Source organism: Equus caballus, chromosome 15 (assembly GCF_041296265.1).
Source record: "Equus caballus isolate H_3958 breed thoroughbred chromosome 15, TB-T2T, whole genome shotgun sequence".
NCBI lineage: Eukaryota > Metazoa > Chordata > Mammalia > Perissodactyla > Equidae > Equus > Equus caballus.
The window spans coordinates 25,719,728-25,744,792 of record NC_091698.1 but is presented as its reverse complement, the minus strand read 5'-3'; the positions used below and the strand labels follow the sequence as shown (position 1 = coordinate 25,744,792).

General features: G+C 35.9%; 1 protein-coding gene across 31 annotated transcripts in view; it reads right to left on the bottom strand.

Moving 5' to 3' along the window:
* Nucleotides 1-25,065, bottom strand: part of TSGA10 (testis specific 10) — a 121,916-nt gene that overhangs the window by 53,620 nt on the left and 43,231 nt on the right. The window lies entirely within an intron of this gene.

Genomic DNA, 25,065 nt, shown 5'->3' with positions numbered 1-25,065 from the left:
TCATTTGCTGGCTGAAAATGTTATATGAGCAATAGCCATTTACTTTTAAGTAATTATAACCATTTACCTAAGTGCTCCCCTATTATCAGACATTTAGATTCATTTCAATTTTTCGCTATTATAAATAAATCTGTAATTAACAGCATTTCATTCATTTCACAAACACTTAATAAGTGTCTAGTATGTACCAGGAACTAGGTGTTGAGGAAGCTATGGTGAACTAGGTGGGCATTGGCCCTGCCCTCATAGAGTTCACAGTCAATAAACAAGTAAGTAGACTCTAATTTCTGGCAATATGGAAACTAGATCATCTGAAAGTCCTCTCACCACAAAACACTTAGACATACTCAATAAAATGTAAGAAGCACTCTTTTAAATGTACAGAAAAACTAAGAATTTGTAAGGGAAGTCTCCTGAGCCAAATCAGCAATAAAGCTATGAACTGATGTTATGCTAGATATGGTTGAGGTGTGCCTGTCTCAGTAACCTAAGGTCTTGTGTTTTAACTTCAGAAACAGATGAGGCCATAAAGATGTCTGCAACACAGATATTAGCACCAACATTCCCCACATAAAGCCTCAGAGGCCTATTCCACTAGTGGAAAGGCCAGACTACAGAAAATCAGCTTGTCAACCATTTCTAGGCTCAGGATAATAATAACAACTAAAAGTATCCCTTGGGAATTCTTAATCTCAAGATAAGAAATCAAAATAAAATCTGGTTCTAGGATGGTCCTATAATTTAGAACACTCAGCAGAAATAAACACAAAACTTCTCTGGAGGGACACGCCCTTAACCCAGGGACAGAACTAAACCTCAGATAAAGGCCTGTTGAAAATAAGCTCACAGGGGCTGGCCCTGTGGCCGAGTGGTTAAGTTCGTGTGCTCTGCTGCAGGCGGCCCAGTGTTTCATTGGTTCGAATCCTGGGTGCGGACATGGCACTGCTCATCAAACCACGCTGAGGCAGCGTCCCACACGCCACAACTAGAAGGACCCACAATGAAGAATATACAACTATGTACCAGGGGGCTTTGAGGAAAAAAAGAAAATCTTTAAAAAAAAACAAAATAAGCCAATTCAAATTTTAGAACACATTAAGAAACAACCCAAATTTAGTGGGAGTCAAAAGACACACAAACTAAATTAGATCCCCAAGAACTGTAGATTACAGCATTATCAAAGAGAAACTTAAAAACGGATGTGTTTAAATACTAAGACACAAAATAAATAATAGAACACATAACAAAAAGAAAAAAGCAGCAGCATACTTTAAAAAGAACTAAAGAGTACACCAGGAAATTAAACTAAAATCACTGAAATAATTAAAAAAAGAAACAACATCAACAGTTAATTTTAAGAACAAAATAGACACAGCTGAAGAGACAATTAGTAAGCTGGGAAAAAAACGATCAGAGGAAATTACCTATAATAGAGCACAGATAAAAAGATAAAAAAAAATACAAGATGGAGGTTAAGAGACATAAAGAACAGAATGAGAAGGTCCAATAGTCACCTAATCAAAATTCCAGAAGGAGAGAATAAACACAATATTCAAGGAAATATTGGCTAATATCTGAAATCTTAGACTAAATAAATATCAATGAAAAACATGAACACTGACATTAAGGGAACATAAGTCTAGGGCAGAACAAAAAACAAATCTGTATCTATTAAGACAATTGTAAATGGGGGAAGTAAAAGAACTTAAAGGAAGGCAAGATTTCTACACTTAAACTGATAAAATGTGACACCAATAGACTGTGATGAGTTAGGTATATATAACGTAGTACCTAAAGCAACTATTGAAAACATCTATACAGAGATACTCAAAAGTATTACAGGTCTCTCAAAATGGAATTCTAAAAAATGTTCAAGTAACCTGTAGAAAGGCAGGAAAAAGAAACAGAGATAAGAAAAACAAAAGGAAGAGACAAAAAATAAAAAAATAACATAGGAGACTTGAGCCTTAACACTCCAATTACATTAAATGCCTAAGGTCTACCTTATTTATAATAGCCAAAAACTAGAAACAATCAAAATGCCCCTCAATAAATGAATGGTTAAACAAATTTTGGCACATGCATACCATGGAATACTACTCAGCAATAATAAAAAGCAAATTACTGACACACATGACAACTTGGATGGATCTCAGTGACATTATTCTAAGTGAAAAAGCCAATCTCAAAAGTCACATCTGTGTGATCCCATTTATACCACATTCTTGAAGGATGAAATTGCAGAGCCGAGAAACAGATTAGTGGGTACCAGAAGTTAGGGATGGTGGTGGGAACAAGGGGAAATGTGACTATAAACGGGTAGAAAGAGAGGTATCTTTGTGGTGATGGAATCGTTCTGTATCTTGAATGTGGCAGTGGTTCCATGAATCCACACGTGATAAAATAACATAAAACTATATACACACATTGTATCAATGTCAATTTCCTGCTTTTGATATTATACTATATTTATGTAAAATGTAATCACTGGGGGAAACTAGGTGAAGGGTACATGAAACCTCTCTGTTTATTTTTTCAACTTCTTGTGAACCTATAATTATTTTAACTTTAAGAAGTAAAACAAACTCCAAAGTCCAGGATGCACAACTAAACCAACTAAATAAAAATCATGGGGCAGGAATTGAGATCACTATTTTTTAAAGCTCCTCATTTGATTCCAATATACAGCCACGGTTATTAAGGAGTGCCCAGGGGGGCAAAAGGTGAAAAACTGACAAAACAGGTGTTACGTGAGACAAAAAGGGATTGCAATTTTATGGTGTCTCGCTCATCTTAGAACTCTTCTGTCCTCCATACTCTGAACTCAATGAGGCTGATACTGCTGTTCCCCGCAAAGCATTGTCTGACATAATAACCAAAACTACATGGAAAAATGTGTTCACAGGCCAAAATCACAAGACATTTGAAAAGGCCAGCCATTTCAAAAGAGACAAAACATACTGATTACAGACTCTAGCAGTAGCAGATACATTAGAAGAAATAGGTCAAAAATTTGAAATTAAACTAAAAGGTATATAAAAAGAAAGAGAAAGATATTAGCAATATGAAAGAAGAACCAAGGAAAAAATAGATGTAACAAGTATGAGAAACGTAGTAGTTGAAATTAAAGAAAATGGATGGTACAAATAGCAGAACGGATATAGCTGATGAATGAGTTAGCAAACTGAAAGACAAAATCTCAGAAAATAGTAAAGGATAAATAAATAGAAAATATGAAATGAAAAATTAGAGGACTTACGAAACCTGACTTCAAGACCTACTACAGTAGCCAAGACAGTATGTGGCAGTAGTATTGAGATCAACAAACAAATTAGTGAAGCAGAATCGAGAGCCCAGAAATAGGCCCACAGTTAGTCAATTAACTTTCAACAAAAATGTCAAAGCAAAATCCAATGAGGAAAGGAAACAATGAGTACTGGAACAACTGGATTCCACGTGGGGAAAAAAAGACTCTTGACCCCTACATCACACCATATACAAAAGACCTAACATAAAAACTAAAACTGTAATGCTTTGGGGGGAAATCCTAAACATACATGTAAAAAGTTTTAATCGATTTTAGTAAATCAAATCCAAGAATATATAAAAACTATAATACAGCATGACCAAGTGGATAACTCAGGAATCCAAGGTGGGCTTACAATCTAAAATTAATTAATGTAATTTACCATACTAACAGACTAAAAAAGAGAAAAAATATGATCAGATCAACTGATTCAGAACAGGCACTTAACGAAATCCAATATCCACTCTTTATAAGAAGGCTCAGCAAATTAGGAATAGAAGTGAACTTTTTCAAACTGATAATAGGCATCTACAAAGAGCTTACAGCTAACATCAATGGTGAAAGGTTGATGCTTTCCTCCTAAGATCAAGAACAAAACAAGGATGACTGTTCTCAACTTTCTACTCATCACTGCACCAGAGGTTCTAGCCAATGCAATAAGGCAAGAAAAAGAAACAACAGACATTCAGAGTGGAAAAGAAATAAAACTCTCTTTAGTCACAGACAACATGAAAATCTATGTAGAAAATCCTACTGAATCTACAAAAAAAATTATCTTAATAAGTGAGTTTATCAAGATTGCAAAATACAAGAGCAATATACAAAAATTGAATTTTGCTTCTCTACTAGCAAAAAGCAATAGGAAACTAAAAGACATTTATAATAGCATCAAAAATACAAAACACTTGGGTATAAATATGACAAAGGGTGTGCAAGATTTGTACACTGAAAAATTATAAAACACTGCTGAGAGAAATTTTAAAAGATGTAAATAAATGGAGAGATATTCTGTGTTTATGGATCAAAAGGTTCAATATTGTTCATAGTCAATTCTTCCAAAATTGATCTATAGGTTCAACATAATTCTAATCAAAATCCCAATAAACATTTTATAGATATTGAAAAGACAATTCGAAAATATATATGTAAATGTGAAGAACCTAGGACAGCCAAAATAACTCTGAAAAGGAACAAAGTTAGGACTTACAGTACCTGATTTTAAGACTTATTATGAAGCTTCAATTATTAAGACAGAGTGATACTAGCATAAAGATTGGAAAATAGATCAATGGAACAGAATTGAGTCCAGAAGTAGACTCATACATATATATCAACTGATTTTTCACTAAGATGCCAAGGCAATTCAATGGGTGAATGAATAATCTTAACAAGTAAGAACCAATGGATACAAAAAAAACCCTCTGTACTTTTATTTAATAACTTACACAAAATTAATTCAAGAAGTACTATAGACCTAAATGTAAGAGTTGAAATGATAAAACTGCTAGAAGAAAACATAGCAAAAATTTTTAGTGACCTTAGGTTTGGCAAAGATTTCTTAAACAGAACATGAAAAGCACAAGAGAAATGAAAAATGACTTTAATAAATAGTACTTCATCAAACTTTAAAAACTTTCTCATCAAAAGGCATTGTTAACAAAATAAAAAGGCAAGCCACACACTGGGAGAAGATATTTGCAAAACATGTATCTGACAAAGAACTTGTAGTTAGACCATATAAAGGACTTTTATAAGTTAAGGATGAAAAGATAAAGAATGCAATAAAAAATGGGCAAATATTTGAACAGCCATTTCACTAAAGAAGACGTATGGATGGCAAGTAAGTAAATGAACAGATTACCAACATCCCTGATTATAAGGGAAAAGCAAATTAAAACCATAGTAATATATTACACACCCACTAGTATTACTAAAATTAGAAAGACAACATCAAATGTTGGCAAGTATATAAAGCAACCAGAACTCTCATGCATTGCTGATGGAAATGTAAAATGGCAAAACCATTTTGTAAAACAGTTTAATAGGTTCTTCAAAAGTTAAACATATATCCACCATACAACTCAGCCATTCTAATCCTAGCTATTTATCCAAAAGAAATGAAAGCATATACATACACACAGATTTATATTTGCAGCTCTACTTATTATAGCCCAAAACTAAAAACAACCAAATGTCCATTTGGTATATTGATACAATGGAATACTACTCAGCAGTAAAAATGAATAAACTACTGATAAATAAAACAACTTGGATCAATCTCACAGTAATTATGCTCAGTGAAAGCAGCTCAGCAGAAGAGTGCATGGTGTATAATTTTGATAAAATTCAAGAAAACTGAAACTAATCCAAAATGACAGGAAGCAAATCAGTGGTTGCAGGTAGGATGGGGTAACAGGTAGGAGGCAGCATGAGGGAAGGGTTACCAAGGGGCACAAGAAAACTTTTGGGGATGAGAGATATGAGCATTATGGGGATAATTTAATGGGTATATACATATGTCAAAATTTATTAAATTGTACTTTTTAAATATGTGCAGTTAACGCACATATTGTATGTCAATTATACCTTAAGAAAGTTGTAAAAAAACAAAAACAAACCTAAAAAGTATGGTGTGTAGAGGTAGAAGTGATAATATCTAGATAATATATATCCCCCAATAACAGATATAAAAATAGGGAGACTGAAATACCAGAAGAAATAAAAAATACCAATTTCCCAAAATTAAAAAAAGATTAAAGTATTCACATTAATAGAGTCCATAGAGTGTCAAAGAGGATAAATCATGAAAAACCCATATCTAACACAAAAAAGTGAATGTTAAGATTATTAAAAGTTGAGGATTTTTGCTTCACTTAACAGTTTCAACTATTCAGATCAATGCTTTCAAAGAGAACAAACTAGAAAATCTGGGGGGTAGGTGGCAGCAGAGAGCTAAGTAGGGAGTGAAAAACTACTTGAGCAAGATTTGAGAAGAGAAGGAAGAAAACCCAACAGGTAGGTCTAGAATATGAGGCTTGTTTTCCCCGAAAGGAATCTGCTGATTCAGGCAAAGGTACATAAGAGGCTGAAAAGCTGAGTAGTAACTGGGACAGTCTCAGGAAGCTAGGAGACAAAAACTGGAGTCCAGTCCTATTAAGAAGTGGTGGAAGCCATAACCACCTTGCCCCACACATACAAATTTGTTTAGGGCCCTGAATAGTTAAACCAAGAGATTTAAGCCCAGCTTCAAAATAAACCAAGAGATTTAAGCCCAGCTTCAAATTTATCTCAATTCTGACAGAAGCAAATATATATCCTTTCTGGAGGAAAATAACATCCTGGTCTCAAATGATTTCTACACATTTTCATATTCAGTATTCTTTACTCAATCGAAAATAACCAGACACACAGAAGACAACATCACATAACTGGAAAAATAAGAGAAACAAAAGATAACAAAAATAGACCCACAGGGAGCAGGAACAGAAATAGATTAAATAGAAATAGAACCATATAGAATCAAAATAAGGGAGTTAGAAACAGAACTTAAAAAAAAAACTATGCTTAATATATTTAAGGAGACAAAAGACAAGAACGAACATTTCTCAAGAGATTGAAGGGATAAAAAAATATCAAATGTAAATTCTAGAAATTAAAAATGCAAAAACCAAAATTAACAACTCAATCGATGGGTTTCACATCAGATTAAACACAGTCAAAGAGGAAATGACTGATCTAGAAGAAAGATAAGGGAAGCCACCACTGGTCCTTGGGTCATGGGAGCAAGACAGGAAGAACTTAGAGTGGTGCTAACACAGAAGCTTATCTAGCTTTTGGTGGGAGCTGTCCTGGACAACGGAGACTAACATTCTGTGCACCATACCTGACTGTTACAAGATCCTACCTAATACCCCTCATTCAGCATGCCTCTGGAAAAAAACCACTGCCTGCAGGATGGCAAAGGAAATCAACAATAAGAAAATATTCAAAAACGCAGTAAAATTTTACTTTAGTCCAACTGGAGAATCCCTTCAATACCCTGTCAGACTATTTTCTTTGCTTTTTTCTTGTAAAATGGTGCTTTAAAAAAATGTGTGCTAGAGATCTCGTCAACATGGAAGCGTAAGAAGACTCTGAACTCATCTCCTCCCATGAACACAACCAGGTTACAACTATTTTTGGAAAAATTACCCTGGAGAGAAAACTGAAAACTGGACAAAAAGAACCCCCACAACAAGGGACAGTCCTGACTAAGGAGGAAGGGCCAGAAATTGCTGCTAGACAGGAAAAAAGCCACCTTTGGGAACAGCGGAACTTCTCAGCTGGCCTGTCGGGAGCCACCCTACTGTACGCAGCCCTCCTTGGAGGAGTGAGGACCGGAGTGGGGGCCAATACTTCTATAAGCATCCTTCAGACTCAGCCCAATTAAGACAGGGGTCTTACTGTTTGGCTTTGCTGGCCAGCAAGGATCCCCCCAGAAAAGCTATTGGCCAACAACCAAAAAGACCCAGGTCTTAAAGGGCCCACCCACAAACTCACTCATTGCAGCAACCTAAAATCACCAGAGAGGAGGGTGACAGTCCTTTGGTGAAACGAGATTCACCTGGTGGGTTCTGGGGGCATCTTGATGAGAGGAGGGACCTCTCCAGAGACTGAGACATTGGAGGGAGCCACTGTTCTGAACTGGTCCAGGCATGCTGACACAGACCCAGTGGGCACAACTGAGGTTCATCCCTTGGCCTGTTAGCCCAGGGGTCTGCCACACCCACTAGTGCACAGATTTAACCCAGTTCAGCCAGGGCAGGCAACCCACCCTAGGGACTGGCCCCACCTAAGAGCAAGCCCTCAGGCTACTTTTCAGCCTGCATGGACTGGGTGCCTTAATCCTCTACAGGCAGGCAAGGGTGACTGCCTCTGTGGGGCAGGCCCTGTGTGAGGACCAGGCAAACCATGGGGGGCATTGGTGGAGAGGTGGGGGCCTCTGCAGTGTGGCTTCAGGGGGCTCAGAAGTGTGCAGGACCAGGACTGTGTTGACGGTGGGTGTGATCCTGGGTGGGGGGGGGGAGGAGGGGGGGAAGGCTTATCAGCACCAGAAGACCTGTGCTTCACAAATAGCCATAAAAAGGATCAGCCCCACCTTCCAAAGCCTGAAACAATTGAGTGCTCCCATGACTAGGGCTAGCCCCACTCAGCTGCACTCCTAAGAGAACTGACAACAGCCTAGTAGGCCTGAGGCCTATTGCAACTGTAAGCCCCTGAGCATAGCAACCAGCTACAGTGGGTACCAACCCAATTAAGAAGAAAACTGCCATAGGAGTGTGCTGATAGACTTTGTAGCCAACAGTGCTGAGGCTCCCCAAACCAGATTTATAAATAGCTGACCAGGGAAGGAAAGACTAGACTCCCTGGGTTCCTGCAGTGGGAGCAACCCTGCCACAGCAGAAGGACACAAATAGCCCACAAAGGGGTCACTCCTGGATCTTCTGGACTGGTGGGAAGCACACTGCTGGAGCTCATAAGGCATCTCATACATAAGGCCACTTCTTCAAGACCAGGAGACATAGCTGACTCACGTAGCACATAGAAATAAGCACAGAGAAAGAGGCATAATGAGGAGACAAAGGAATACTTTCCAAGCAAGGGAACAGGACAAAACCCCAGAAAAACGACTAAATGAAACAGAAACAAGCGACCTACTCAACAAAGAGTTCAAACAAAATATCATGAGGATGCTCACAGATATGGGGAGAAGAATGGATGAACACAGTGAGCACATCAGCAAAGAACTGGAAGATATTAAAAAAAAAAACAATCAGAGATGAAGAACACCATACTGGAAATGAGAAATTCACTAGAGGGACTCAATAGCAGAGTAGAGGATGCGGAAGAATGGATCAGCGAACTAGATGAAAGGCTAGAGGAAATCACCCAAGCAGAACAGAAAAAAGAAAAAAGAATTAAACAAAATGAGAAGAGTCTAAGGGAACTCTGAGACAATATCAAGCATGCTAACATTTGGATTATAGGTGTCCCAGGAGAAGACAGAGACAAAATGGCAGAAAATTTGTTTGAAGAAATGATAGATGAAAATTTTCCTCACCTGAGGAAGGAAACAGACATCCAAGTTCAGGAAGCACAGAGCGCTCCAAACAAGATAAGCCCAAAGAGGCCCACACCAAGACATATTATAATGCAAATGTCCAAAATTAAAGACAAAGAGAGAATCCAAAAAGCAGCAAGAGAAAGGTCACAAGTGACATGTAAAGGGAAGCCCATCAGGCTATCAGCAGACAGGCAAGAAGAGAATGGCACAATGTATTTAAAGTACTAAAAGGAAAAAACCTGCAGCCAAGAATACTCTATCCATCAAGGTTGTAATTCAGAATGGAAGGAGAGAGAAAGAGCTTCCCAGACAAGCAAAAATTGAAGGAGTTTATCACCAAGAAACCAGTTCTACAAGTAATGCTGAAGGGACTTATTTAAGTGGGAAAGCAATGACCACAAATAGAGATTAAAAAAAATTTATCAAAAAAATCAGGCAATAAAATCACTGGTAAAGGTAAAAATACAGTAAAGGTAGCAGATCAACTACCTGTGAAGATAATATGAAGGTTAAAAGACAAATGTACTAAAATCACCTATTTCATTGATAAGAGGGTAATGGATAGACACACACTAAACAAGAGACTATATATGATTTGAAAAACAGAAAATGTGGGAGGAGGGGAGTGAAAAAGTAGAGCTTTTAGAAAGAGGTCAAGCTAAAGAGTCTATCAACTCGATATAGACTGTGATATACATAGAATATTAAATAGGATCCTCATGGTAATCACAAATCAGAAACCTATAACAAGCAGGAATAAAAGTAAGACAAAAGAAATCAAACATATTACTAAAGATAGCCATCAAACCACAAGGGAAGAGAGCAAGAGAAAAAGACAGGAACAGAGAAGAACTACTAAAACACCCAGAAAAAAAAATTAACAAAATGGCAATAAATACATATTTATCAATAGCTACTTTAAACATCAATGGACTAAATGCTCCAATCAAATGCCATAGGGTGGCCAATTGGATAAAAAAACAAGACCCATGTATATGCTGCATACAAGAGACACACTTCAGACCTACAGACACTCACAAACTGAAAGTGAAAGGATGGAAAAAGATATTCCACGCAAATGGCAAAGAAAAGACAGTGGGGGTAGCAATACTTATATCAGATAAAACAGACTTTAAAACAAAAACTGTAACAAGAGACAAAGACGGGCACTACATAATGATAAAGGGAACAATCCAACAAGAAAAGATAACTCTTGTAAATATCTATGCACCCAACATAGGAGCACCTAAATATATAAAGAAATTATTAACAGACATAAAAGGAGAAATAGACAGTAACACAATAATAGTAGGGGACTTTAACACTCCACTTACACCAATGGATAGATCATCCAAACAGAAGAGCAATAAGGAAACACTGTCCTTAAAGGATACATCAGACCAGATGGACTTAGTAGATATATACAGAACATTCCATCCAAAAACCACAGAATACACATTCTTTTCAAATGCACATGGAACATTCTCCAGGACTGATCACATATTAGGCCACAAAACAAGTCTCAATAAATTTAAGAAGATTGAAATAATATCATGCGTCTTTTCTGACCACAAAGGAATGAACCTAGAAATCGACTACAGGAAGAAAACCAGAAAAACCACAAAAATGTGGAGATTAAACAAAATGTTACTGAACAACGATTGGGTCAATGAAGAAATCAAGGGAGAAATCAAATATTCCTGGAGACAAATGAAAATGAAAATACGACATGACAAAATCTGTGGGATACAGCAAAAGTGGTTCTAAAAGGGAAGTTTATAACAATTCAGGCCCACCTCAACAAAGAAAGATCCCAAATAGACAATCTAAAAGCACATCTAAAGGTACTGGAAAAAGAACAACAAAGCCCAAAATCAGCAGAAGGAAGGAAATAATAAAAATCAGAGCAGAAATAAACGATATAGAGACTAAAAAAAACAGTAGAAAAAAATTAATGAAACCAAGAGCTGGTTCTTTGAAAAGATAAACAAAATTGACAAACCCTTAGCTAGACTCACCAAGAAAAAAAGAGAGAAGGCTCAAATAAATAAAATCAGAAATGAAAGAGGAGAGAATACAATGGACACCTCAGAAATACAAAAGATAATAACAGAATACTATGAAAAGCTATATGCCAACAAATTGGATAATCTAGAAGAAATGGATAAATTCTTAGAAACATACAACCTTCCAAAACTGGACCAAGAAGTAACAGAGAATTTGAATAGACCGATCACCAGTAAGGAGATCGAAACAGCAATCAAAAACCTCCCAAAAAATAAAAGTCCAGGACCAGATGGCTTCCCTGGTGACTTGTACCAAACATTCAAAGAAGACTTAATACCCATTCTTCTCAAACTCTTCCAAAAAATTGAAGAGGAGGGGAGGCTTCCTAACTCATTCTATGAAGGCAACATTATCCTGATACTAAAACCATTCAAGGACAACACAAAAAAAGAAAATTAGAGGCCAATATCACTGATGAACATCAACGCAAAAATCCTCAACAAAATACTAGCAAATCAAACACAACAATACATTAAAAAGATCATACATCATGATCAAGTGGGTCTCATTCTAGGGATGTAAGGATGGTTCAACATCTGCAAATCTATCAACATGATACACCACATTAACAAAATGAAGAATAAAAATCACATGATCATATCAATAGATGCAGAGACAGCATTTGACAAGATACAGCATCCATTTATGATAAAGACTCTAAATAAAATGGGTATAGAAGGAAAATACCTCAACATAATAAAGGCCATATATGACAAACCGACAGCAAATATCATTCTCAATGGAGAAAAACTGAAAGCTATCCCTTTAAGAACAGGAACCAGACAAGGATGCCCACTGTCACCACTCTTATTTAACATAGTATTGCAAGACCTAGCCAGAGCAATCAGGCAAGAAAAAGAAATAAAGGGGATCCAAATTGGAAAGGAAGAAGTGAAACTGTCACTCTTTGCAGATGACATGATTTCATATCTAGAAATCCTAAAGAATACACTAAAAAACTTTTGGAAACAATAAAGGAATACAGTCAAGCGGCGGGATAGAAAATCAACGTACAAAAATCGGTTGTGTTTCTATACACCAACAACAAAGTAGCAGAAAGAGAAATTAAGAATACAATCCCATTTACAACTGCAACAAAAAGAATAAAATACCTAGGAATAAACTTAACCAAAGAGGTGAAAGATCTGTACACCAAAAACTATAAAACAATGTTGAAAGAAATCGAAGAAGACACAAAGAAATGGAAAGATATTCCGTGTCTTGGATTGGAAGAATTAACATCATTAAAATGTCCATACTTTCTAAAGTAATCTATAGATTCATTGCAATCCTTATCAAAGTTCCAACAACATTTTTCACAGAAATAGAACAAAGAATCCTAAAATTTATATGGAACAATAAAAGACCCCAAACAGCCAAAGGATTCCTGAGAAAAAAGAAGAAAGCTGGAGGTATCATACTCCCTGATTTCAAAATATACTACAAAGCCATAGTAACCAAAACAGCATGGTACTGGCACAAAAAAAGACATACAGATCAGAACAGAATTGAGAGCCCAGAAATAAACCCACACATTTATGGACGGCTAATATTTGACAAGGGAGCCAAGAGCATACGATGGAGAAAGGAGAGTCTCTTCAATAAACGGTGTTGGGAAAACTGGACAGCCACACGCAAAAGAACGAAAGTAGACCATCATCTTACACCATGCACAAAAATCAACTCAAAATGGATTAAAGACTTGAAGGTAAGACCCAAAACCATGAAACTTCTAGAAGAAAACATAGGTAGTACGCTCTTTGACATCAGTCTTAGCAGCATATTTTCAAGTCCCATGTCTGACCGGGCAAGGGAAACAAAAGAAAAAATGAACAAATGGGACTACATCAAACTAAAAATCTTCTGCACAGCACAGGAAACCATCAACAAAACGAAAATACAACCTAACAATTGGGAGAAGATATTTGCAAACCATGTATCAGATAAGGGTTTAACATCCAAATTATACAAAGAACTCATACAGCTCAACAACAAAAAAACCAACAACCCAATTAAAAAATGGGCAAAGGATCTGAACAGAGATTTCTCCAAAGAAGATATACGGATGGCCAACAGGCATATGAAAAGATGCTCAACATCATTAGCTGTCAGGGAAATGCAAATCAAAACTACAATGAGGTATCACCTCACTCCGGTCAGAATGGCTATAATTAACAAGACAGGAAACAACAAATGTTGGAGAGGATGTGGAGAGAAGGGAACCCTTGTACACTGCTGGTGGGAGTGCAAACTGGTGCAACCACTATGGAAAATCCTCAGAAAATTAAGAATAGATCTATCATATGATCCAGCTATCCCACTGCTGGGTATTTATCAAAGAACTTGAAAACGCAAAGGCACAAAGATACTTGCACCCCTATGTTCACTGCAGCATTATACACAATAGCCAAGATTTGGAAGCAACCTAGGTGCCCATCAAGGGACGAATGGATAAAGAAGATGAGTTATTTATGCATGATGGAATACTTCTCAGCCATAAGAAACGATGAAATCTGTCCATGTGTGACAACACGTATGGACCTTGAGGGTATTATGCTGAGTGAAATAAGTCAGAGGGAAAAAGTCAAATACCGTATGATCTCATTCATAAGTAGAAGATAAAAACAATGACAAACATACACATAGCAATGCAGACTGGATTGGTGGTTACCCTGGGGGAAGGGGGGGAAGGCAAAAGGGGTGATTAGGCTCACATGTGAGGGGATGGACTATAATTAGTTTGTGGGTGGTGAACATGATGTACTCTACACAGAATTTGAAATATATTATGATGCACATCCAAAAGCTATATAACGTTATAACCCAATGTTACTGCACCTAAAAATAGATAAAATTGAAAAAAAAGTGTGCTAAAATAAGGAGCATAAATGTAATGATTGTATTAATTCATATAAGAATGAATGAGTCCAGAAAAAACGAGCAGAAGCTTGTGGCCAAACCTCCCAGTGTACATTATGGCTATCCTTATGCTATTAAACTGTGTTGCAGCCACATATCTTCTGAAATCGTCATAAGACCTCTTCACAACACAGGGATCCATTTAATAAGAAAAAAGAAAATAGAAAACTACATGCATAATCAGAAGTTCTCAAATCAAACCTTTAAATCACCGACCAATAAACCCACACCTAGAACAGATATTTAAGAAATAGGAACTTTAGCAATAAACCTGATAACTTCTTTGCAGACTCTTGTAACTCCAATGTCAGAAAACAGACTTTTACAACTCCTCCAAGATACATTTAGAAGCTGCTTTTAAACGCCTTTTTGGAGCTTACAATCAACTCCTCTGTGCAGCCTTAGTAGGAAGTACTAAAAAGCAGGGCTCTGCCTTGGGTCGTGTTCATTTAATTGCTTTATCAATAGCAACTGTGATCCTTGGCTAGTTCAAGATGCTTTCTCTCTTAAGGAGAGCCAATCTCTTTTGAAAATTGAAAAGCCTAATGCTGTTGAGCCAATTAGTACAAGTATACAAGTGGACATGGGTAAAAGTCTACCTAATATTTTACAAGAATTAGGGAAAAGAGTCAAAAGAATAACGTTTTTCATTACTCATACAGATACATCTTATACCTCACAAGACTTTATAAACCTTCTGCCCCGTGGGATTCCCGATTCCTCTGCTTGGTCTTATTCTCAAACCAAATTGCGATTTGGTTCTCAAGTTGCACTTTCCATTAGTGCTCAGATTACATATTTTTGCCCAGTTGTAAAGAAATTTCATTCAGAGTCACTCAATTAATGTTTTTACAGATAATTGTTTACAGAGAAACTCAAACGAGTGAAATACAAAATGTTACAGATGACAGCACTTTATTAAATCAAGCTGTAATGTATGGTGATGGTTTTTTAGTTTCCATTCACCATTCAACATTTTAAGAGATAATATTACAAACAAGTTTGTTAGCAAAGACTGAAATTCATGCTTTGTTACCTCAGAATGACTTCTAAGACTTGAAATTCAAGAGGAGAAATCTGCACCTATCATAAATTTCAGTGCACAGAATAGAATGCTTCCTTCACAAAACATGACATAACCAGAACCAAATGATAGGTTTTTAAAGAATTTTGGAAAATATCCTGTTGGGAAATTTGCCTGGCCAGAAATTAGATAACGAAGGTCTTCAATCTGACACTAATAAGAGATCTGGCACACAGTTGCCATTTGATCCAGCCCAGAGTCCTAGAATAGATTTTGGTTGCTTCCAAGTTTCGGCAATTATGATTTAAGCTGCTGTAAACATCATGTGTAGGTTTTTGTGTGGACATAAGTTTTCAACTCCTTTGGGCTAATACCAAGGAGCCTGATTGCTGGATTGTATGGTAAGAGTATGCTTAGTTTAGTAAGAAACCACCAAAACGTCTTACAAACTAGCTGTACCATTTTGAATTCCCACCAACAATAAGAGTTCCTGTTGACCCACATCTTCACTAGCATTTGTTGTCAGTGTTCTGGATTTTTGGCCATTCTAATAGGTATGTAACGGTATTTCATTGTTGTTCTAATTTGCATTTCCCTGATGACATATGATGTGGGGCATCTTTTCATATGCTTATTTGCTATTTTTTTATTTTCTTTGGTGAGGTGTCTTTCAGGTCTTTGGCCCATTTTTTAATTGAGTTGTTTGTTTTCTTATTGTTGAGTTTTGAAAGAGTTTTTTGTATATTTATTTTTTATTGTATTGAGCTCACAGTCGTTTACATTACATAAACTTCAGCTGTACATCATATTTTGACATCTGTATAGACTGCATCATGTTTACCACCAAAAGTCTAGTTTCCATGTATTACCATACATACATGGCGCTTTACCCCTTTTGCCCTCCCCCCACCCCCTTCTCCTTTGATAACCACCAATTGTTCTCCGTATCTATGTGTTTATCTTCCAAATATGAGTAATTGTCGTTCTCTGTCTGACTTATTTCACTTAGCATAACACCCTCAAGGTCCATCCACGTTGTCATAAATGGCACGATTTCATCTTTTTTATAGCTGAGTAATATTCCACTGTTTTTTTGTCTGTGTGTGTACATATATATGTATACACACATATATACATATATACACCACATCTTCTTCATCCATTTATCCACTGATGGGCACTTATGTTGCTTCCAAGTCTTGGCTATTGTGAATAATGCTGCAATGAACACAGGTGCATATATATCCATGTAGTTTTGAATTAGTGTTCTTACATTCTTTGCATAAATACCCAGTAATGGAATAGCTGGATCATACGGTATTTGTATTTTTAACTTTTTGAGAAATCTCCATACTGTTTTCCATAGTAGCTGTACCAATTTGCATTCTCACCAGCAGTGTATGAGGGTTCCCTTTTCTCCACATCCTCTCCAACACTTGTTATTTCTCATCTTTTTAATAATAGCCATTCTAATAATAGGTATGAGGTGATATTTTCACTACAGTTTTGATTTGCATTTCCCTAATAATTATTGATGTTGAACATCTTTTCATGTTCCTGTTGGCCATCTGTATATCTTCTTTGGAAAAATGTCTGTTCATATCCTCTGCCTATTTTTAGATTGGGTTGTTCATTTTTGGTGTTGAGTTGTATTGAGTTCTTTACATATTTTGGATATTAATCCTTTATCGGATATATGATTTGCAAATATTTTCTCCCAGTTGGTGAGTTGTCCTTTAATTTTGTTCATGGCTTCCTTTGCCTTGCAGAAGCTTTATTTTGATGTAGTCCCATTTGTTTATTTTTTCTTTTGTTTCCCTTGCCTGAGGAGACATGATATTCAAAAAATACTGCTAAGACTGATGTCTAGTTTACTGCCTGTGTTTTTTCCTAGGAGTTTTATGGTTTCAGGTCTTACATTCATGTCTTTAATACATTTTGAGATAATTTTTGTGTATGGTGTAAGATAATGGTCTACTTTCATTGTTTTACATGTCGCTATCCAGTTTTTCCAACACCATTTACTGAAGAGACTTTCCTTTCTCCATTGTATGTTGTGGAAAGGACCTCAACATATTAAAAGACATATATGACAAACTCACAGCCAACATCATACTCAATGGTGAAAATCTGACAGCTATCCCTCAAAGAAACAGGAACAAGACGAGGATGCCCACTCTCACCACTCTTAGCAACATGGTATTGTAAGTCCTAGCCAGAGCAATTAGGCAAGAAAAAGAAATAAAAGGGATCCAAAATGGAAAGGAAGAAGTAAAACTGTCACTATTTGCAGATGACATGATTCTGTATGTAGAAAACCCTAAAGAATCTACCAAAAAAAACCAATAGAAATAATAAATGAATACAGTAAAGTTTCAGGCTACAAAATCAACATACGAAAATCAGTCACATTTCTATACATTAACAATGAACTAGCAGAAACAGAAATCAAAAATACAATCCCATTTAAAATCACAACAAAAAGAATAATACACCTATCAGTGAATTTAACCAAGGAGGTAAAAGACCTATACACTGAAAACTATAAGACATTATTGCGAGAAACTGAAGAAGACATAAAGAAATGGAAAAATATCCCATGCTCATGGACTAGAAGAACAAACATAGTTAAAATGTCCATATTACCCAAAGAAATCTGCAAATTCAATGCAATCCCAATCAGAATCCCAGTGACATTTTTCATGGAAATAGAACAAAGAATCTGAAAATATATATGGAACAACAAAAGATCCCGAATAGCCAAAGCAATCCTGAGAAAAAGAACAAGTTGGGGGTATCACACTCCCTGATTTCAAAATATACTACAAAGCTATAGTAATCAAAACAGCATGGTACTGGCAGAAAAACATACATACAGATCAATGGAACAGTATTGAAAGCCCAGAATAATCCTACACATCTAAGGACAGCTAATTTTTGACAAAGGAGCCAGGAACACACAATGGAGAAAGGAAAGTCTCTTCCATGTTTTGAATAAGTTTTTTATCAGATGTGTCTTGCAAATATTTTCTCCCAGTCTGTGGTTTATCTTCTCATGTTCTTGACATTGTATTTTGCAGAGCAGATGTGTTTAATTTTAAGGAAGTACAGTTTATCAATTCTTTCTTTAATGGATTGTGCCTTTGTTGTTGTATCTAAAAAGTCATTAACATACCCAAGATCATCTAGGTTTTCTCCTTATGTTATCTACTAAAGGTTTTATAGTTTCGCATTTAGGTCTATGATCCATTTAGAGTTAATCTGAAGGGTGTGAGGTCTGCGTCTAGATTCATTTTATTTTTACACTTGGATGTCTAGTAGTTCCAGCAACAGTTGCTGAAAAGAGTATCTCTGCTCTAATTGTATTGATTCTGCTTCTTTGACAAGTATCAGTTGACTATATTTATGTGGGTCTACTTCTGGGCCTTCTATTCTGTTCCATTGATCTGTTTGTCTATTCTTTTGCCAGTATCACACTGTCTTGACTACTGTGGTTTTATAGTAAGTCTTGAAGTTGGATAATGTCAGTCCTCCAACTTTGTTTTTCTTCAATATTCAATTTGTCAATATTTTACCTCGCCACATAAACTTTATAGAACTGTCTGTTGATATCCACAAAATAACTTGCTGTAATTTTGATTAGAACTGCATTGAATCTATAGATCCAGTTGGGAAGAACTGACATGTTGACAATATTGAGTTTTCTTATCCATGAACATGGAATATCTTTCAATTTATTTAGTTCTTCTTTGATTTCATACACCAGAGTTTTGGGGTTTTCCTCATACAGATCTTATACACAGTTTGTTAGATTTATATTTAAGTATTTCTTCTTTTTTGGTATTTATATAAACAATATTGCGTTTTTAATTTCAAATTCCACTTCTTCTTTGCTAGTATATAGGAAAGCAATTGACTTTGTACATTAACTTTGGATCCTGAAACCTTGTATAAGTTCCAGATTTTTATTAGTTCGATTTTTGTTGATTCTTTTGGATTTTCTACATATAATAATATGTCATCTAAAATAGACTTTGATATTAAAATCTTCTTGGCCTCAAATACCCAAAATCAAACTGAACCAGTCTTAAAATCACTGGACACAGGAATCTAAACTAACTTTTTATTAACAGATAGCTCTATCAATCATTCAACTGTATGGGAAATTCTAACTTTTGGGGCCTAGAAATATTTCATGCACTGATACAGACACACAGATTTTTTTTTAAAATCTGCTTCTAGGAAGTATTCTGAAAACACTCCAGCTTTTTACAAGTGTTGATTTATCTGATATGGAAACCCAAACAGAAGAACTTCTACTACTAAAATATGCCTGTTTACAAAGAAAAGTTCACTTCAGCAGTATAAAAACATAGATAATGTGTATTAGTTTTGAAACCCTGGGGATTTTGTTCTTCACCAGCAGTGAAACCCAAACAGCAATGGATGTATTTCTTTTGGGTTGATTTGGCCTGGAACACTATGAAACCTCAGTGTACAGATATAGAAACCCAGACACATGCTGAACTGTGCTCAGGACTCAACTTCTAACAAGTGGAGTTCACACGTGGAACAAAACATAATTTTCTCAAAAAATGAGAAGACGGAGAACAAGGACAACAGTATTTTAACTATATTGAATGTAGCTGGATTATGTAGCTCCAGAGTAGTTCTTTGTAATTCTTTGCCTTTTGTACATGTAAATACAAAACCTATGATAAATGTGAGTGTACTTTAAAGTACAAGACATTGATCTATAAAAAATAAACCGACAGGTGAATTCTTAATAAAAAATAATGAAAGAAGATGGTGGAGGGATTACCATCAAAAGGTTAAAATAAAAATAATTCCCAACCTTTAGAATTCTCTACCTAGCAAAAATATCCTTCTATACCAGCAAAATTACAAAAGTGGTGATGAAAAATACTCAACTTTGGATACATTTTGAAGATAGAATCAATTGGATTGGATATGGGTGTATGAAAAGAGAAATCATGGATCATTTCAAGGTTTCAGGCCACGAACCGTATGAATGGAGTTTCCATTTACTGAGATGGGAAGACTGAAAGAGCAGATTTGTGCGTCAGAGGAGAAAGGGTAGCAGATAGCAGAAACTCAGGTTTGGAAATGTTAAGTTTGAAATGTCTCTAATTACCCTGAAAAAGGTTTTAATAGAATAGTGGAGGAGAAAGGCAGATTGCAGTAGGTTTGAAAGAGAACAAGAAGTGAGACATTGGAGCCAGAAGTTTAGACAACTCTTTCAACGAAATTTCTCTAAATGAGACATAAAATATAGTACAAATACAGAATATCTGAATAACATGATTACAAATCTGAACTAATGGACAAATGTAAAACACTGCACCCAACTATCTCAGAATTTATAATTTCTCAAGTATACACAGCTCATTACCAAATTTTGAACATAAAAGTAGAAAACAAAATATTTCAGAAATTTGAAATCTATGTTCTGCAAAACAATGTAATTAAGCAAGAAATCAATCACAAAAAAGATAAGTAAAAATTCATTATGTCTTTGGATAGTCAAAATCACACTTATAAATAACCAATGGATCAAATAAGAAGTCATAATGGAAACTGAAAAATATTTTATAAAGAAAGAAGTACATAACAAAACTTGTAGGATACATTCCAAGAATTTTAAGGAAAATCTATGGCCTTAAATGTTTATATGAGAAAAAAGAAAGCCTGAAAAGTAATAATGTAAGCATTCATCAAAAGAAGTTAGAAAAAAATAGAAAATAAATCTGAAGAAAATAATAAAGAACAAAAGTTAATGAAATAATAAACAATAGAAAGGATCACTAAAGCAAAAAGTTGGTCCTTTGAAAAGACTAATAATAAGAGACTATAAAAAGAGGAAATCACTAGATTCTATGGACATTAATACGTTGATAGGACATTGTAAATATTTTTCTAAAAATGTTTTACAATTCAGAGACAATGGATAAATGACTTAAAAACTTACACCGAATGGCATAAGAAGAAATTTCTAATTGTTCCTCTATCCATTAAATAAATAAAACCCTCCCTCAGAGAAAAGTCGAGACTCAAATGGCTTCACTGGTAAGTACTAAAACTGCAATATTATATAAACTCTTCCAGGTAATGAAAGAAGACAAAATGAACTGGAAAGATTATAACATTTACACTACCTTGATACCAAAATCTGACTTACAAAAGCCCCAAGAAAGGCAAATCATTGGCCAATCTCGATTATAAAAATAGATGTAAATATCTTAAACAAAGCATTAGTTAACTGAGACCAGAAATCTATAAAAAAGTATAATATACTCTGACCGATTTGACAAAGCACATCCATTCCTGAAAAAATCTCTCAGTAACCTGAAAATAGAAGGAAACTTCTTGAACCTGATAGAAGACATCTATGAAAAATATACAGCTAACATCATACTAACTGTTGAGTCTGAATGCTTCTCCCTAAGAGGTGGAACAAGACAAGGATGTCCACTTCACCACTTCTATTCAACATTGTACTGGATGTTCTAAGCCAGTACAATAAGGCAAGAAAAAGGGGGAAAAAAGCATGCAGACTGAAGTAAAACTGTCTTTATTTGCAAACGACCTAATTGTCTACGTAGAAAATTAAATGGAATGTACCAGAAAGGCTACTATAACTAAAAGGTAAATTTAATAATGTTGTAGAATACCAGAAAAATATATAAAAATCAGGGGCCAGCCCTGTGGCTGAGTGGTTAAGTTCGCATGCTCTGCTTCAGCAGCCCAGGGTTTCACCGGTTTGGATCCTGAGCACAGACCTAGCATCACTCATCAGGCCATCCTGAGGCAGCATCCCACATAGCACAACTAGAAGGACCTACAGCTAGAATATACTACTATGTATGGGGGGTGCTTTGGGGAGAAGAAGAGAAAAAGATTGGCAACCGACCTTAGTTCAGGTGCCAATCCTAAAAAAAAAAAGAAAAGAAAAAAGAAAAAAATCAACATATAACAATCTGGTTTCAGCTCTGACATGTAAAGAGCTTAGAAGCTGTCATTTCCATTGTTACAACAAGAAAAAGATGAAGAAACTGAAAATCAGAGTCTTTTTGTAGACATATCAGGGTAGTGAGTTGCAGGGCAAAACGCCACCCCGAAATCTGAAAATAAAGGCCAGTTCAGAGAGTCACAACAGAGATCTGCTCACCTGGAGCAGAAGCCACTGGAATCATAAATGGTTGAGAACATTTAAATGATGATTTCGACACACTGCTGGAGGCTGTGTACACTAACATGGGAGTGAGAAGTTCCTAGAAGCCACAGTCTTAGACGGGCCCTCATACTTCAGCATATTTACCTCTAGAAACCTCACTAGGTTCTCAGAGTGAAGATCTGAGAAAGATTCCTTGTGGCTTTGACAGAAGAAGAGTAATTATTGTGAAATATGCCCAGAGCATTCTCCATAATAGAGGCTTACTCTTCAAGTGAAGACTTTACCAGCACCTTATCCTAGCTGGAGAAAGGCATTCCTTCCACTTCACTCTTTCCAGCCTTCCTATTTCACATAAGTGGGTGAAAAAACATCAGTTACACCACTGGAAAAACACTTGCAAATATCACAGACAAGAGATGCAGGCTCACTAAAGGCTGAGATTTAAGTATGAGAGTACAGAACATGTTCCCCCTCACCTAACCACCACACTAACCAGAGTCCAGGATAATCACAGCGAATTACAACTGAAAGAGCTGCAAAATACAGACTAACTGAGAAGGAGTACATAGGGAAGCCTAAAGTCAAGAGAATAAACAAAAATCAAAATAGATTTGAAGACCCTGGCACCTACAGCTACAACAAACACTGAAGACAACTCAACTAGCCAGATTAACATAAACATTCTCACTAAACGCCTACTTACCTCAATTAACTAATACTCAATACAATATGTCTGGCTTCAACAAAAAATTACAAGGCATGCCAAAAGTCGAGCAAAACCAGTCTGAAGGATCAAAACCAGACTCACATACAGCATAGAGATGGGAATTATCAGACAGAAAGTTTTAAACAACTAGGATTAAGGGCACTAATGGAAAAAGTAGACAACATGCAGTAACAAGTGGGTAACGTAAAAGGAGAAATGGAAACTGAGAGAATCAAAAGGAAATGTTAGAAAGCAAAATGTTGTGACAAAAATGAATGCCCTTGATGGGCTCATTAGCAGTCTGGACATATTCAAGGATATATCATTGAGCTCAAAGACAGGTCAATGAAAATTTTCCAAACTGACGCTGGCCCAGTGGTGTAGCAGTTAAATTCGCACTCTCCGCTTTAGTGGCCTAGGGTTCGCCGGCTCAGATCCTGGGCACGGACCTATGCATTGTTCATCAAGCCATGCTGTGGCAGGCGTCCCACATATAAAACAGAGGAAGATGGGCACAGACGTTAGCTCAGGACTAATCTTCCTCAAAAAAAAAAACTAATACACAAATAAAGAAACTTAAAACAAAAAACTTTCCAAACTGAAATTCAAAGAGAAAAAAGAACGAAAAAAAACAGAAGAGAACGTCCAAGAACTGTGGATACAACTGATATATCAGAAGGAGAAAAAAGAACAAGAGCGTAAGAAGTATCTGAAGTAATAACGGCCTAGGACTTTCCAAAATTAATGTACAGTATCTATATGCAGAGAATGCAAAAGAGTGATGAAAGAAATCAAAGATCTAGATAAATGGAGAAATATTCTATGTTCATGGATTAAAACACTCCATAATGTTAAGATGTCAATTCTTACAACTTGATCTATAGATTCAATGCAAACCTAATTAAAATCCTAGAAAGCCAACTTATAGATACTGACAAACTGATTCTAAAGTTTACACAGAACAGACAAAAGACCCACAAGACAGCATAGTTTGGCAAAAGAATAAACAAAATAGATCAATGGAGCAGAATGGAGAGCCCAGAAATAGGCCCACACAAATACAGACAAATGTTCTTTGACAAAGAAGCAAAAACAACAGAGAAAGGACAGTCTTCCAACACATGGCGCTAGAATCATTTTAAGATGTCCATATGCAAATTAAGTGAACTGAGATACAGACATTACATCTTTCACAAAAATTAACTCAACATAGATCACTGACCTTAAGTATAAAAGGCAAAACTATACAACTTCTAGAAGAAAACATAGGAGAAAAATATGTGCCCTTGGGATTGGTGATGAGTTTTTAAATACAACACCAAAAACACAATCCATGAAAGAAAATGTTGGTAAGCTGAACTTTATCAAAATTTAAAATTTCTGCTCTGGAAAAGACACTCTTAAAAGGATGAAAAGACAAGATGCAGACTGGGAGAATATATTTGCAAAACACATATCTGATAGGAACACATATCCAAAATATACAAAAAATTCTTAAAACTCAACAATAAGTGAACAAATGAAAAATGAGCAAAAGATCTAAAGAGACACCTCACCAAAGAAGATATACAGGTGGCATATAACAATACGAAAAGATGCTCCACACATCATCTCATTAGAGAATTACAAATTAAAACAATGAGATACCACTACACACTTATTATAATAGCTAAATTACAAAAATCTGACAATATCAAATGTTGCCAAGGATGTGGAGCAACAGAAACTCTCACTGATTACGATG